The following is a 17,150-nucleotide window of genomic DNA, read 5'->3' as shown; positions in this document are numbered from 1 at the left end:
CACCATAACTTCCCTCCCACCCACAACCCTCCTCTTTCCCGCTCCCTCTCCCCTTCCATTCACATCAAGTTTCATTTTCAGTTCTCTTTATATACAGAAGATCAGTTTAGTATATAGTAAGTAAAGATTTCAACAGTTTGCACCCACACAGAAACACAAAGTGAAAAATACTGTTAGAGTACTAGTTATAGCATTAAATCACGATGTACAGCACAGTAAGCACAGAGATCCTACATGAGGAGTAAGTGCACAGTGACTCCTGTTGTTGACTTAACAAATTGACACTCTTGTTTATGGCATCAGCAATCACCCTAGGCTCTTGTCATGAGTTGCCAAGGCTATGGAAGCCTTTTGAGTTCAATGACTCTGATCATATTTAGACAAGGTTATAGTCAAAGTGGAAGTTCTCTCCTCCCTTCAGAGAAAGGTACCTCTTTCTTTGATGACCTGTTCTTTCCACTGGGATCTCACTCGCAGAGATCTTTCATTTAGGTCTTTTTTTTTTTTTTTTTTTTGGACAGAGTATCTTGGCTTTCCATGCCTGAAATATTCTCATGGGCTTTTCAGCCGGACAGGATCTAACTCTTAATCATCATTTTTCATAATGAGATTCATTAGGTAACATCAAAAGTTGGTAAGAAGTACACCTGCCATTGAAAAATACAAATGAGAGTACTTCAAAAAGTTTCTGTAGGGGGGAGTGTTGAGAGTGTTTTGGCACAGTGGGTTAAGTGGCTACCTGGGATGCCACATCACATATCAGAGTATCTGGGATACAGTTCCACCTCTGTTTCCAATCCAGCTTCCTGCTAGTGAACCTGGGAAGGTAGTGAATGATGGCCTGTTTGGGTCCCTGCCAACAATAAAAGAGACCCGGATGCAGTTTCTGGCTCCTGGCTTTGGCCTGGTTAAGCTCTGGCTGTTGCAAGCATTTGGAAAGTAAATCAGCAGTTTGAAGATCTCTCTGTCTCTCCTTCTCTCTATTACTTTCAAATCGGTGAATCAGTCAATTAATAAAACTCTTTTTGAAAAGTTCATATAAAATGTGTATTTTGAAAAAACTATACACAGATTCCAAAATTTTCTTGTATCAAAATAGACTTATGTATAAATTCCATTTTCCATGAATTTTTTGAAGTTTCCTTCTATGGAGATAACTATTGAAAATCAAACCCTGGGCCAGCACTGTGGCGCAGGGGGTTAATGCCCTGGCCTGAAGCGCCAGCATTCCATTTGGGTGCCGGTTCGAGTCCTGGCTGTTCCTCTTCCGATCCAGCTCTCTGCTATGGCCTGGGAAAGCAGTAGAAGATGGCCTAAGTCCTTGGGCCCCTGCACCCACGTGGGAGACCCAGAGGAAGCTCCTGGCTCCTGGCTCCTGGCTTCGGATCAGCTTGGCTCCAGCTGTTGCGGCCATCTGAGGAGTGAACCAGCGGATAGAAGACCTCTCTCTCTGTCTCTACCTCTCTCTGTAACTCTTTCAAATAAATAAAATAAATCTTAAAAAAAAAAGAAAACCAAACCCCAAAATGGTTAAAATGCTTACTTCCGGGGAGTAGGGCTGGTGATAGAGAGGCACGTAGTACAGAATGTTGCTGTCTATAATTAGTGTTTTAAATTCTTGACTTTTCAAACTAAAATTATGCAGTGTAGGTGGAGGGGGGTGCTGGTGCTGTGGCGCAGCGGGTTAACGCCCTGGCCTAAAGTGCCAGTATCCCATATGGGCGCTGGTTCAAGACCCGGTTGCTCCTCTTCCAAACTAGCTCTCTGCTGTGGCCTGGGAGAGCAGTGGAAGATGGCCCAAGTCCTTAGGCCCCTGCACCCGTGTGGGAGACCCAGAAGAAACTCCTGGATCCTGACTTCGGATTGGCACAGCTCCAGCTATTGCAGCCAACTGGGGAGTGAACCATCAGATGGAAGACCTGTCTCTCTCTCTGCCTCTCTTCTCTCTGTGTAACTCTGACTTTCAAATAAATAAATAAATAAATATTTAAGAGAGAGAGAGAGAGAGGCAGAAGAATTGTATCACAGAAGAAAAAAGTTTAAAATTTCAGGATTAATATATAATTGGCAATCTGCAGGAAATTATTAGAAGGTCTCTACCCTTGAGCAATGTAAGCAGAAGTTAGGAACAGAATCTGAGATCTTTTTGCCATCAAGGAAGCTTGGGATGCACATACTACTAAGCCAGCTACTGGGGCATATCACAGTCAACTTATAATTTATTGTCTCAGACTGAAGCAAGACTGAAGTATTTGCTATTTGCTAAATATTTCAAATAATCATTATCAAACAATAAAATACTTTTAAGCCCCAAGTATCTACATGTATATGTGTACTTTATTAGGCACCTATAACATTTCAGTCATTTGCTAATTCATTTCCTCCTTCGCTATCACTGTCTAAACTCTGATCATCCATCAGTATTCCCATATTTCCCATGCAGGAAAGCAAGTCTATAACGATGGATGGGTTTTCTGCCTCCAGCAAGGATTGTGATCTCTCCTTTGATCATTACCATAACAGAAAAGCACAGAGCATGGCAGTGAGGTAAACATTGCAGCACCACGACTGGGAGAGTTGGCTTCACAAAGTCAAAAGAAAGTGAAAGACATACAATTGCAAAAGTGTTTACCTCTAAAGAAATCTATCTTCCAGCAGATGACAATTACTTGAGTGACTGAACCTCAGAAAAGACCTTCAAATTCAACTCCAAGTTTTGTTTGCACATTGCAGCACATACAGATGCCGGAAAAATATCATCAACAATCAATTTACATGTGAGGAATGGAGAAAAATGTGTTTTGAGAAATACTTACCATTGTCAGTGGATGCTGAAGTTGATATGCCCAAACTTAGTGATAATCAACCAGGAATGAATTTCAGGAAGAATTTCTTCAGTGCAGTTCCAAATGACTGAAGTCCTCAGTCAGGCTGTAATCAAGTGAAAGGTAATGTTAGTCTGGTTCTAATTTTAGTTCATGGACAAAGCTGAGAATAGCAAGAATCACATGGGGCTTCTCTGCTAAGGATCAACTGATAAATGTGAGCACATTCTATAAAATGCAGAATGTTGTGTGTTCTACAGACACTGCAAAGCTACCAGGCATAACTATTTCTAAGCTCTGAAAAAATAACTATTGACAGGATTTCTACTTTCCATAACTTACACATTTTAAGTATTTAACAGAACTTAGTTAATCTATTTCAAACAGAAAACTGTACCTAATAAACCACAGATCTCCAAATATACGAACTACGAAGACGTTCAGAAAATGGAAAATGGGTATGTGAATAAGCATAGGCAACAGAGGAGCTCCAAACTTGTGCTGCATCCAGACTTCAAGTTTAATTCTCTTTCAAATTTCAACTCTCAATTTAATGATCTCTTCAACTTTATCCTCAGCTTTCTCAAATAGAACTTAATTCTAGTTTAATGCTTTTAATTTTTTTGCATTTATTATGTATGCACATGGACAAAATATATAATGTAAACATATGGAACAAAATTCTCCCCCATCCCTGCCTCCAGCCATTTAGGTCTGTTGTCTGAAGGCAATCACTATTACCGTTTTACTTGTACTTTTCCAGAGATGCTCTGAATTAGTATTCCTATTTTGCTTTTTTAAAAAGGGATACTTGGGGCCAGCATCGAGTCCGTGCTTGTTCCACTTCCCATACAGCTCACTGCTAATCACCTGGGAAGGCAGCAAAAGATGGCCCAAGTGCTTGGGCTCCTGCCACCCACATGGAAGACCCAGAAGAAGTTCTTGGCTCCTGGCTTTGGCCTGGCACAGCTCTGGCTGTTGCAGCATTTTGAGGAGTGAACCAGTGGATAGAAGTCCTCTTCCTGTTTGTCTCTCCCTCTTTCTGTAACTCTGCCTTTCTAATAAATAAGTATCTTTTTTTTTAAAGGGAACAAAATAAAAGGAAACATGTTGGAAAAAAGGAATACTTATAGGAAATCCATTTATTTATATTTGCACTTAAATGATTGTAGGAAGAGATGCTTTTATTATGATTTTTACATGCACTATGCAGTTTTGAAGACTGTTCAAATCATGTTCATGACTTAAAATTGAAATGCCAGATCTCCCAAGAACAAAGTATTTCTAAAGCTCTAATATAAAAACTATATTTAATTTCCTTTTTCAGCATTTTATGTCTATATTTCTTTTTTATTTTTTTCAACCTTTATTTCATAAATATAAATTTCCAAAGTACAACTTTTGGATTATAGCGGCTTTTCCCCCTATAACCTCCCTCCCACCCACAACCATTCCATCTCCCACTCTCTCTCCCATCCCATTCCTCATCAAGATTCACTTTCAACTATCTTTATATACAGAATATCAATTTAGTATATACTAAGAAAAGATTTCACCAACACAGATACACAAAGTATAAAGTACTGTTTGAAGACTAGTTTTATCATTAATTCTCATAGTACAACACATTAAGGACAGAGATTCTACATGAGGAGTAGGTGCACAGTGACTCCTGTTGTTGATTTAACAATTGACACTCTTATTTATGATGTCAGTAATCACTGGAGGCTCTTGTCAGGAGCTGCCAAGGCTATGGAAGCCTCTTGAGTTCACAAACTCTGATCTTAGTTAGACAAGGCCATAGTCAAAGAGGAAGTTCTCTTCTCCCTTCAGAGAAAGATACCCCCTTCTTTTATGGCCCATTCTTTCTGCTGGGATCCACTCACAGAGATCTTTCATTTAGTTGTGTGTGTGTGTGTTTGTTTTTTTTTCCCCATAGTGTCTTGGCTTTCCATGCCTGAGAAACTCTCATGGCTTTTTAGCTGGATCTGAATGCCTTAAGGGCTGATTCTGAGACCAGAGTGCTCTTTAGGGCATCTGCCATTATACGAGTCCTGTGTATCCCACTTCCCATGTTGGATTGTTCTCTCCTTTTTAATTCTATCAGTTACTATTAGCAGACACTGGTCTTGGTTATGTGATCCCTTTGATACTTAATCCTATCATTATGATCAATTAGGAAGTTTATATTTCTTGAAAGTGCATACACATGCCGGCGCCGCAGCTCACTAGGCTAATCCTCCGCCTTGCGATGCCAGCACACTGGGTTCTAGTCCCGGTCGGGGCGCCGGATTCTGTCCCGGTTGCCCCTCTTCCAGGCCAGCTCTCTGCTGTGGCCAGGGAGTGCAGTGGAGGATGGCCCAGGTGCTTGGGCCCTGCACCCCATGGGAGACCAGGATAAGTACCTGGCTCCTGCCATCGGATCAGCGCAGTGCGCCGGCTGTAGCGCGCTGGCCGTGGTGGCCATTGGAGGGTGAACCAACGGCAAAAGAAGACCTTTCTCTCTGTCTCTCTCTCTCACTGTTCACTCTGCCTGTCAAAAAAAAAAAAAAGTGCATACACATTCTGTCATGCACACACACAAATGGCAGCATATGAGGGCCAGCGCTGTGGCACAGTAGGTTAAGCCTCCGCTTGTGATACTAGCATCCCATACGGGTGGCGGTTTGAGTCTCAGCTGCTTCACTTCCAATCCAGCTTTCTGGTGGTGGCCTGGGAAAGCAGTGGAAGATGGCCCAAGTGCTTGGCCTCTGCACTCCCACCCATGTGGGAGACCAGAGGAAGCTCCTGGATCCTGTCTTCAGTCTGGCCCAGCCCCGGTCATTGTGGTCATTTGGGGAATGAAACAGCAGATGAGCGATTTCTCTGTCTCTCTGTCTCTCCCTTTCTTCTCTGTAAGTCTGACTTTCAAATAAATAAATCAATTTTATGTGGGTGGCAGGAACCAAACTTGAGCCATCACCTGCTGCCTCCCAGGGTGCACGCATTTGCAGGAGGCTGGAATCAGGAATGGGGTCAGGACTTAAATCCAGGCACTCCAGTATGGGGTGTGAACTTCTTTTAAATTTTTTTTTTAAATTTATTTGACAGGTAGAGTTATAGACAGTAAGAGAGAGAGACAGAGAGAAAGGTCTTCGTTCCACTGGTTCACGCCCCAAATGGCCGCTATAGCCGGTGCTGTGCCGATCTGAAGCCAGGAGCCAGGAGCCAGGTGCTTCCTCCTGGTCTCCCATGCGGGTACAGAGGCCCAAGCACCCAGGCCATCCTCCACTGCCCTCCTGGGCCACAGCAGAGAGCTGGAGTGGAAGAGGAGCAACCAGGACTAGAACCCGGAGCCCATATGGGATGCTGGCATCGTAGACAGAGGATTAACCAAGTGTACAAACTGCTACAGCTGGTGGAACCATTTGGAGTCATTTCAAATCATCTGATTCTAAATACAATTAATGAGGCATTTATTGAAATGGCAACCACAGAAGATGCTCAGGCTGCAGTGGACTATTATACAACCACACCAGCATTCGTATTTGGCAAGCCAGTTAGAGCTTATTTGTCCCAGAAGTACAAAAGAATAAAGAAACCTGAGGGAAAGCCGGATCAGAAATTTGACCAAAAGCAGGAGCTTGGCCGTGTGATACACCTCAGCAATTTGCCCCATTCTGACTGTTCTGATAGTGCTGTGCTCAAGCTTGCTGAACCTTATGGAAAAATAAAGAATTACATACTGCTGACGATGAAAAGTCAGGCCTTCATAGAGATGGAAACCAGAGAAGATGCGAAGGCAATGGTTGACCATTGTTTGAAAAAGGCCCTTTGGTTCCAAGGGAGGTGTGTGAAGGCTGACCTGTCTGAGAAATATAAAAAACTGAGGATTCCCAACAGAGGCACTGACTTACCGAAAAAGGGTAAGTCTCAAAAAAGATCTTACTCTCCAGATGGCAAGAATCTCCAAGTGATAAGAAATCCAAAACAGATGGCTCTCAGAAGACTGGAAGTACAACCGAAGGTAAAGAACAAGAAGAGAAGTCAAGTGAAGATGGAGAGAAAGATACAAAGGATGACCAGACAGAGCAGGAACCTAATGTGCTTCTTGAATCTGAAGATGGACTACTTGTAGATGAAGCAGCAGCGGCAGCTCTACTAGAAAGTGGCAGTTCAGTGGGAGATGAGACCGATCTTGCTAACTTAGGTGACGTTGCTTCTGATGGGATAAAGGAACCTTCAGACAAAGCTGTGAAAAAAGATACAAGTGCTTCAACGGCAGCAAAGACAAAGCTTAAAAAGGTGGACAAGATCGAAAAACTTGATCAAGAAAATGAAGCAGCGTTGGAAAATGGAATTAAAAATGAGGAAAATGCAGAACCAGGTGCTGAATCTGCTGAGAATGCTGACGATCCCAGCAAAGACACAAGTGAAAATGCAGATGGCCAAAGTGATGAAAACAAGAACTATACAATCCCAGATGAGTACAGAATTGGACCATATCAGCCCAATGTTCCTGTTGGTATAGACTATGTGATACCTAAAATAGGGTTTTACTGTAAGCTGTGTTCACTCTTTTATACAAATGAAGAAATTGCAAAGAATACTCATTGTAACAGCCTTCCTCATTATCAGAAATTAAAGCAATTTATGAATAAATTGGCAGAAGAACACCGGCAGAAGAAGGAAGCTTAAGATGTTGAAGCAGCTTAATGATTTCAAAGAAAATAATGGTTCTTTGTTTTTATTGTTAACCTTTTTAAATGCAATACTAATAGGAGAAAACTATTGTACTCTTTTGTTTTAGTGGAAAAATAATAGATGTCTGTTCATGTGTTAAGTGTTATAGCAAAAAATACGTATACGGTTAAGTTAATGAAAAATAGTTTTTCTTTTATCATTGTCAGGATTCCATTCTGGATAGATTTCAAGAAGCAGCTGGCATCAACGACTGCGACTTGCTCCATTGATATGTTGACTCCAGTCCTTATTAGAATGAACTGGCAAATCACATATAGAGCACAGATGGGGATAACCCTTCGGTAAGAGTCCATGGAAGTCTCCAATATTGCTACTTGGAGGAGTGCCCCTCTTTTTTCTCAAAGGGAGATCTCTCTTGTAAGGGACCAGGACCACGTCCCATTCTCTCATACTCCCTGTCAAATTTATGATAGTTATGTGAGGTCTCCCCAAAAATGAATCATCCCTACACATTTCTCCATCTCTCACTCTGTCATCTTCATAATCCATTCTGTCATAATAACCAGATCCCTGAGAACGACTTCCATGGTCATAATCAAGCACTGGATTGAGACTGGGACCACGATCATCAAAACTCTCTTCTAAAGTACCTTTTTTCTTCCCAATCATCCCTAGGTACTCTGTATGGTAGCTCCTGTGTAGCAGATCTGCCATCTCTACCATAATTCAATGTAGGGCCTTCTTCAGTTCTCCTCCTTTTAAGCTGTAGAAGGATCTGGGGCAAATTCTCAGGAATAATCTTGTTCTTTGGATAACGACTCAGTTCATCTAAGTATGTAGCAGACAGACCAAAGCTGGCCAAAATGTTACTGGCCTGGTCTGCATCTCCACGGTGTTGAGAAGACAAAGGGAGTGGACCTCTACTTCCAATGTTAAATATAGACTGCAAGTTATGGGAAGAAGTACTAGCAGACGACAGTGTACTATGAGCTCCTTGTTGATTCAATGAAGAACTCATTCCAAGATTCATTAAACTAGCAAGGCGTGCAGTACCCTGGTTCATCCTTCCAGGAGATGCTGGCATACTTAAATACTGGGTAGCAGCAGCAAGAAGGCTTATTCCTACTGCAGACAGGTCATGCCCATGACCCTGTGAGTCCCTACCGAGAGATGACTGCTGGAATGACTTGGACATTGTAGAACTATCTCTTGTATACTTTATAGATTTAAAAAAATTTTAAGAAGGCCAAAAAGAAAGCTCAAGCTAGAAAGCTAGGTTAACTTTGCTTCAAAAATGGTAACGCCAAGAAAAAGGATCAGTAAGGACTGTAAAATCTTCTTCAAGCTGAGAACCAGCAGACAACTCTCAGGGAAAGGGAGAGGGAAAAGGAGAGCTACCTCTCTCCCAGCAAGCGGGACGCAGAAGCTCCCACAATTCCCTGGGTGTGAACTTCTTAAGCTCTACATCAAATGCCTTCCCCAAACACTGATATTATTTTCTGTGTAAATCTTCCACTCAGGTTGGGTGGATGTGTGTGTGTGTGTGTGTGTGTGTGTGCATGCCTGCGTGTGCACATGTAAACCTCTAAAACACAACTATACACTTACCAAGAGTCACTCCACTCTATATTTTAAGATATATTAGAAAACCATAGGTACATACTAACTTGTACTATTGATCTGACAAAACAGAGACCATTCCTAAGGACAGTAGGAAAAGCTGTTGTTCATCAAATGTCTTTTCCCTGGAGCTCAAGCAATTAGGATCCAGCCAGTCTCACAGAATTTCTGATGTGTTTACCCAGAGTTTTAATTTTTTTAATTTAAATATTTGAGTTACTAAATGGCTGAGAAAAAAAGTTCATTTTAATGGTGATTATTCCCTTTTCTTTTATCTTATGTATGTATATTATGACAAAAAAAAGAGCAATGTAATTGGGGTGGCTATTTGGCACAGTGGTTAAGACACTATTTGGGATGCCTGCATCCCATTTCATGGTGCCTGGTTGAAGTCCCAGCTCTTTTCCAACTCCAGCTTCTACTAATGTGCACCCTGGAAGGCAGCTGATGATGTCTCAAATGTTTGGATTCTGGTTACCCATGCGGGAGACCTGGATGGAATTCTGGGTTCTCAGTTTCAGCCTGGCCTAGCTCTAGCTGCTGTGGGCATTTGGGGAATGGGTCAGAGAACGCAAGATCTCTCTTTCTCTCTGCCTTTCAAATAAACACATAACTTTTTTTTTTCAAGTTAATTTATTTAAATAGTAATTAAAATGTACTGACCTTTAGGTTTTGTAGTGGTTGTAATTTTTTTTAAAAGATTTTTTTACTTATTTGAAAGGCAGCAACAGAGATAGTGGAGGGTGGGGGAAGAGTTGGGGAGAGAAAATAAATGAGACAGAGAGAGAGAGAGAGAGAGAGAGAGAGAGAGAGAGAGAGAGAGATCATCCACTGCTTCACTCCCCAAATGGCCACAACGGCCAGGACTGGGCCAGGCTGAAGCAAGGAGCCCGGAACTCCATCCATATCTCCCATGTGGGTGGCAGGGGCCTGAGTACCTGGGCCTCTTCTGTTGCTTTCCCAGGCATGTTAATGGGGAGCTGGATCAGAAGCAGAGCAACCAGGACTTTGAACCAGCAGTCTCAAATGAGATGCTGGCATTGCAGGGGAAAGCTTAACCCACAGCAGCAGTGGTGCTCTATGTGGTTATAATTTTTGACATATTATGAAAAGCACACATACACACATGCCACCATCACCACCATTGGCATTTCCCTATAATCAATAGTGGAGGCATGAAGATCATTTAGTCAATAGTCTACTGGGAATTGACCAGAAATTAGAAAATCATTTGAAAGGATTTTAAATCATTATTTGAGATAAGAATGCTGTGAGTTTAAATAACCAGTGTCATTTAGTAAACAAAATACAAAAGAACAAAATGTAATTTCTTCAATGGGTGAAATGGTTTCCATAGTTTTTCCTGTCACATAAAAATAATTCTCATGAGCTGGCCTTGTGGTGTAGTGGGTTAAGCTACCATGTGCAACCCTGGCATCCCATATTAGAGCGGTGGTTCAAGTCCTGACTTCTCTGATTCCAATCCATCTCCCTGATAATGTGTCTGGGACAGTAGAAGATGGATCATGTGGCTGGGCCGCTGCAATCCACGTGGGAAACTCTCATGGAGTTCCAGGCTCCTCTTAACTTCAGCCTGGCTGAGTCCTAGCCATTGTGGCTATTTAGGAAGTGAACCAGCAGCTGGAAGACACCTGTCACTCCTTCTTTCTCTCTCCATCTCTTTCTGTCACTCCGCCTTTCAAATAAATAAATAATCTTTTTTTTTTTAAGATCGTTTTCTTGAGAGATAGCACCTGCACAACAGTAATCAGAATATCTTGGGAACATCATTGTGATGCAATGGGTTAAGCTACCACTTGCATCACCTGCATCCCTTATTGGCGCACCAATTTGAGTCCCAGCTGCTTTATTTCTGATCCAGCTTCAGCCTAGCCCATAACTGGCTGTTGCAGGTGTTGGGGAATGAACCAGCAGATGGAAGGTCTCTCTCTCTCTCTCTCTCTCTCTCTCTCTCTCTCTCTCCTCTGTCTCTCTCTCTGCTTTTCAAATAAATACATAAATAAGTCTTTTTAAAACAGAATATTATGTAAACTTCCTGGGGTAATTTTAATTCAAGGTCAGATGAACAGAATAACAGTGCACTCTTATTTCACAATTTAAAAGCAAAACAATAATTCTCACATAGCCACCAAATAACTGCACAGAAATGGCACTTGCTACAGATATGTTGGATGAAGTTTATTTGTGCAATCAGTTAAGAAGATGTGTTCCTCCTTTTTTATATTTTTAAAGATTTATTTATTTACTTGAAAGTCAGAGTTACACATAGAGAAGGCGAGGCAGAAAGAGAGAGAGAGAGAGAGAGAGGTCTTCCATCTGCAGGTTCACTCTCCAGTTGGCCACAACAGCTGGAGCTGTGCCAATCTAAAGTCAGGAGCTAGGAGCTTCCTCCAGGTCTCCCACGGGGGTGAAGGGGCCCAAGGACTCAGGCCAGTTTCTACTGCTTTCCCAGGCCATAGCAGAGAGCAGGATCTGAAGTAGAGCAGCCAGAACTCATGCCCATATGGGATGCCAGCCCTGTAAGCGGCAGCTTTACCTGCTATACCACAGGGCCAGCCCCCCTGCTTTTACTTTTATGCACAATGTTTAGGTCTACAGAAATAGGATTTTGCTAAATATAAAATGTTTTTACATGAATAATTCTATATAGATTACATAATATTTTGTCTCTAGGATACTGACCTAACCAAGTTTCTAGTGTATTTTGTATACATCTCAAGAGGCAAGTACACAAATTGGCTTTTCACATTTCCACAAATACTATGCAGAATCCTTAATATCTAGTAAAGGTGGCAGAGGTGAGAATGTTTTTATATTGGAAAGTATTACAATTCAAAATGAAACATCTTATAGAAATAATACCATTCTATTGAAATGCCCTGTATTTATGTCACTATTTTCAATACACACAAAATTATTATAGAGACTACTGCAGTGAAGGACAGTAGTAGTTTTTTAAAAAGATGTCTTCATTGTGGCAGCTTGTCCTGCTTTGTCCAAGCAACATTTGAAGCAATGCGGCCTTTCTGATCTAGCGCCAGCAACACAACTGGGACCATGGCCATGTTGCAGTGTGATTATGTTAAACCTTTGGTTTGCAAAGCTGTTAGTGTGTGGCTCAGCTCAGCGAATCAGAGTATTTGAATATCTAATGTTTCAAATGGCTTGTCATGTTCTGATTTATATTAATCTCTGCAGTTTCCAATTACTTTATTATACCTGCCATCTGCTTAGTCTACTTGGCTTCGTTACTCCGGTAAAAACTCTAGCTGCATTTTTCCAAGAAATTATATTGTTAGGTTTTCCCAGCTAATTGCACTCTCACAACTTCTTTACTGACTTCATAATATTGGCTTTCATACCACATTTTTAAAATTGTTATTGTTTTCTTGCAGTAAATTCCACATTAGGTAGCTTTCCCAGAGTATAACAGTCAGACAGCTCCTCCTAAGCCTGTGAATAGCTGGGGGCATGTGCCTTCCCTGTTGGAGACCCTGCCTCCTACTCAGCCTGATATGAGTGTGAACCCTTTCTTTGACCTAAATTCTTGATCTCCACCTGTTCTCACTTCTTCCCTCCTGTCTGTTGTTTAGACCCACAGCAGCTGTTCCCTCATGCTTTGCATTGTAACATTCCACATGCTGTTCTCTGAAAGCCTGATATAGATGACCTCTTTGTAACAGAACTGCAATTACTCTTGATAAGCTTCAGTTGTTTTTGTTCCACTTGTCTAGACAGTCTCCAGATTCTCCTACTTAGTTCCAGCAAGCTAAAACAGGGAGCATGAAGTTCTTTCACAAGGGACTGACCAGTGAAAGAACCACTGCGTATGGTTAAAGGCTCTTGTGCTCAGCTCTGTGGCTGCCTTATTGTGAATTAATTATTTTCATTTTATTCTGACCTTATACACATCAAGGATTCAGTGTTTGTTTAAATGTAATGTCTTCTGTAACATTAAAGAACCTGTATTTTGATGGTTCCTGTTGCCATAAATAGTTCAGAATTGATCTCGGCTGTCAATGAGATGTCAGTGAATCATTTGGTGACCTTGAGATGCCACAGAGTTGGCAATGAGTGCCTAAAGGTCAGGAGGGAGGTGGGTCCAGAGAGAACTATTTAGGAAACATCTAGGTGAGAGATGTGGTCAAACTTTTGTCCAACTCTGTGATTACAGGTAGAGAAAGAAGCCAGAATTGGGAAGAGTTAAAGGCCACCAATTCAAAAAATTTGGCAGGCAGGAACAAGATAGAAAAATCATTCATGTAGTGGCAAGTAGAAGTAACCATGTGAGAAAAGTGTTTTGAGACTTCTTTTTAGGCAAAGGGAAATTAGCCTTTAGAGAAGAAGGGAGGGTGTGTGTGTGTGTGTGTGTCTGCTTTAGGGATTATTTTAAAAATAAGAGAAGTTTTGCTTATTGTTTTAGTTAGGGAAGCACTGTCCAGTAGAATTTTTTGTGATGACGGAAATATTCTACATCCTTGCCATCCAGTATAGCAAATATTAGCTATTGTAGCTATTTCAATTTCAATTAAAATTCATCTTCTCAGTTACACTAGCCTCATTTCAACTGCTCAGTAACCATATTAATTAATATTACATGTGTCTAGTGCCTCCTGCATTGGATAGCTCAGAGATAGAGTATCACTAACTAGTCTCCCAGATTAATCTCAAAATATCAGTCTCATACAACAGTAAAATGTTGTTGTTAACTGACTCACATGCAGACCAATCAGTACTGGGGTTTGTGTGAGGGTAGAGGAGTAGCACTCTGCTCCACTTACCCAATTTTAACATGGGTTCTTTCCATCACCTTCAATCTGTAGCCTTCAAGGTTGCTATGTCTGGGAAGAGAGTGGAGAGGATGGGGCATCACTCTTGAAAATGGCTTACATTACTTCTGCTCATATATTGATATTCTACTGTCTGCAAATAAATTACATAGTCCAACCTAATTACAGGTTAGGCTGGAAAACATGTAACTGTGTGCCCAGAAGAAAAAGGAAGCAGGTTTATGGACACATCACTTTACCACACTGAAACCTGCAGAAACTTCTGAGATCAGTCCTCCAATGCTTCCATGAGGAACTGCAAAGGAATCTTAACTGTGTGCTAAGCAAAGGGAATAAATCTGGTGCAGTTCTAGACGTGAGGAAGTAATTGAGGACCAAAATGAGGCAATGGGGTTAAACATGGAACAGGGACCTAAGGAGATGAAATTAATAATAGAAAGTCTGGTTTTGCTGATGGGGAACAAGTTCCTCAAAAAAGAAGAAAGGGAAAGAGAAAGTGTGAGAATAAAAATTTTTAGTTGGAAAGGAGAGAAATTATGAAGACACTTAGGTTGAATAACCTTGTCTATTCTGTAAGATAGAAGGTGAGGTGGTTTGCTTATTATGAGAGCTGGGGAGATGTTTGGGAAGGTACTTTAAACTAGCAGGAAAGATCTGGGGTGGGTACCAGGAAGAATGACTGGGGCATTTGCTGTATAACTGGAGAGGAATTTGTTTCAGATTAACCTGCTAACCCAAATACTTGTAGGATGTGTCAGGTAAATTCAAATATATTTCTTCTTTTTCTCATGATAAATACTCCAACAATATGCCATCGGGTTTTATTAGTCACCTGTTTGATCACAGAAGTGGGCTTCCAAATGTAACTTAAACTTTTCTCTCTCACTACAATTAATGTAGCAGCATAAGAGCAAACTATTATGTTAGTGAACAGTTTAACACACAATTTTTAGAAGATCAGATGAATAGAGAATATTGAAGCTAACAATTCATATTTTGACATTAGTTGAATTTTTGATACTACATAGTGAAATCACTTCTCATTAACATTGAACTTACACTGGGTAGAAAATACAAATATTCTAGAGAAATTATAAAATCCTGGCATCTCAACCAATAGCCATATAGTTGAATAGTATCATCTGTATTTGCCTCTCAGTCTCTACTCCACTACCACTTCACCTGCTTCTCTACCAGTGTCCTTAAAGAACTCTATTAGAAAACTGTCATAATTTGAGTTGGTGGTGGTGGTGGGGAGGATGGCAGCATCTCACTTTATGTAGCATTTTTTTAGTTTGCCCAGGAATTGTGTGAGATCCTCTTTTTTGGTTCATGTTGTTACATGGAGCTGATAGACACCCAGGCTTAAAACTCAGTTGGTTGATCAGAATATTGTATACTCCTGCCCACATTGATGGGCACATGAACAAAGCATACCAACCAAATCTCTCCTTGGAATTTTGATTGGAAGTAGAATGTGGGTTTGGAGGAATGTGGCATTTTTGTGACCACATGGGGATAGCTTGGCTAATAATGAAGTCAACACTAAGAATAAAAAGATCCAATAGATAAAAAAAAATAGATGATAGACAGATGGTAGATATTTGACTGAATCACCCTTGGCTCTAGCCATTCTGAAACTGATCCCCTTGAATCTTTTAATTATATGAATTAAGTTCCTTTTGTAGTATAGCCCAGAAAGAATTAGATTTTGTCACTTGGAATTTGAAGATTCTTAACTGTCACACTTTATGAGGGCACACACAGAGCTGCCTCATAGCCATGGTTACTGCACATTATTCTTTGCTGTGCTTCAGGCTGTTAGGGACTTCATAAAGAACATTGCCAAATCGAGGATACAGATTTCGCTTTAAGCCAATCAGCATCTGTATAGCATGAGGCAACTGAACTAGGGCTCATAGTCTAATAGTGACAATTTAGCCACCATGCCACTGCATGAATCCTGGCCTAGGCGTAGACAAAGCAGGAAATGGAGAAAGGGAAGGCAAATGCTAATTCTAATGTATGGTGGGTGGGTAGTCAGAGGAAAGGTATAGGAGAAAGTGACTTTGTGTTGAGTTTTCACTTGGAGGAGGAGTACACAGTGGACTAAGAACTCAGCAAATTAATGTAAGAATGAAATAAACAGCATGGTATTTGGAGCTTAGGGCAGCAAAGAGCCAAGTATCTTCTGAAACCAGAGTCCTGTGTTTACCTCCCTCTCGTTTTCCACTTCTTGTAAATGGGGGAAACTGGATCTGAGAAGATAAGGCAAAGGCGGCATGAACTGAGGCCCTAATCCTTTCCTCTTGGAAGCCTGAGGATTTTCCTTGAGCATTTCTTGAAGTTTGCAATGTCATCTTTGTATTTTGCTGAAGACCACCATGAACAACTGGGATGACCACCACAGTCACTGAACACAGAATCAGCTTTTCATCCTCACTCCTAAGGAAAGCCTCCCATCCTCTGAGAATGCCCATGGCCAGCTCCTTCTACAGCCTGGTTATGACATAGAAGCACAGGCTCCATAAGAGAGAGTATGAGGATTTTGGTGGAATCCTAATCTTAGATGAACAAAGACAATTCCTAATACCAGTAACCTTTCTTATCTGAAAGTGACTGAAAAATGCACAGCCTTCACTGAGCCTTCTAGACTGCCAGTACTTCCAAAACATACAAAAGCTGTCTTCCTTTTAGCCCAACAGTATGCACTCCTCCAACAGCACAAGTCATTGACAGTCTGAGCATTTGCAAGAGCATGTTAATCCACGCACTTCTAATTACTTACACAGAGCCTAGTTCCCTCATCATTAAAATAGGCATATTCATAGTGCCCACCTAATAGTTTCTAAGGAGACTAAAAGTTAAAATATACACAGAGCGTTAATGATGTGTGGCACTATTTCAATTATTGTCTTTAAGTTTTACTCCATTTTTCTACACTATGTGGAGAACATATATGCTAGACAACTCAATGAAGTATTTTAGTTGGAAGCTCCTTTATGGGTTCTGAAAGCATCAGATGGCACAGTCCTCTCACATTGCTCCCTGAATGAGCAGAGGTCACATGTTGCCTGCTCCATGAAAAGCAACACTGGCAGTGTGACCTGTTAAAAGAGCTGCAATGATGGCCGGCACCACGGCTCACTAGGCTAATACTCTGCCTGCGGCGCTGGCACACCGGGTTCTAGTCCCTGTTGGGGCGCCGGAT

The 17,150-nt window shown here is 41.2% G+C and overlaps 1 protein-coding gene and 2 pseudogenes across 3 annotated transcripts in view; 1 reads left to right on the top strand and 2 right to left on the bottom strand.

Moving 5' to 3' along the window:
- Nucleotides 1-3,045, bottom strand: part of LRRC39 (leucine rich repeat containing 39) — a 30,292-nt gene extending 27,247 nt beyond the window's left edge. Inside the window, exon 1 of one of the 3 annotated variants that reach the window (XM_002715469.6) lies at nucleotides 2,817-3,045. The gene's annotated coding sequence lies outside the window, so the exon portion shown is untranslated. Of the gene's footprint in view, nucleotides 1-2,632 lie in introns of all 3 variants that reach the window. The other 2 variants (XM_089300300.1, XM_089300299.1) reach the window with 2 other exon arrangements.
- Nucleotides 3,046-6,165: 3,120 nt separating this feature from the next.
- LOC100353181 (matrin 3 pseudogene) lies at nucleotides 6,166-11,630 on the top strand (annotated as a pseudogene).
- Nucleotides 7,680-8,703, bottom strand: LOC138850358 (matrin-3 pseudogene; annotated as a pseudogene).
- Nucleotides 11,631-17,150: the final 5,520 nt, after the last annotated feature.

Source organism: Oryctolagus cuniculus, chromosome 7 (assembly GCF_051225735.1).
Source record: "Oryctolagus cuniculus isolate XC-2025 breed Fujian yellow rabbit chromosome 7, ASM5122573v1, whole genome shotgun sequence".
NCBI lineage: Eukaryota > Metazoa > Chordata > Mammalia > Lagomorpha > Leporidae > Oryctolagus > Oryctolagus cuniculus.
The sequence above is the reverse complement of the archived record's forward strand: the minus strand, read 5'-3'. Positions and strand labels throughout refer to the sequence as shown.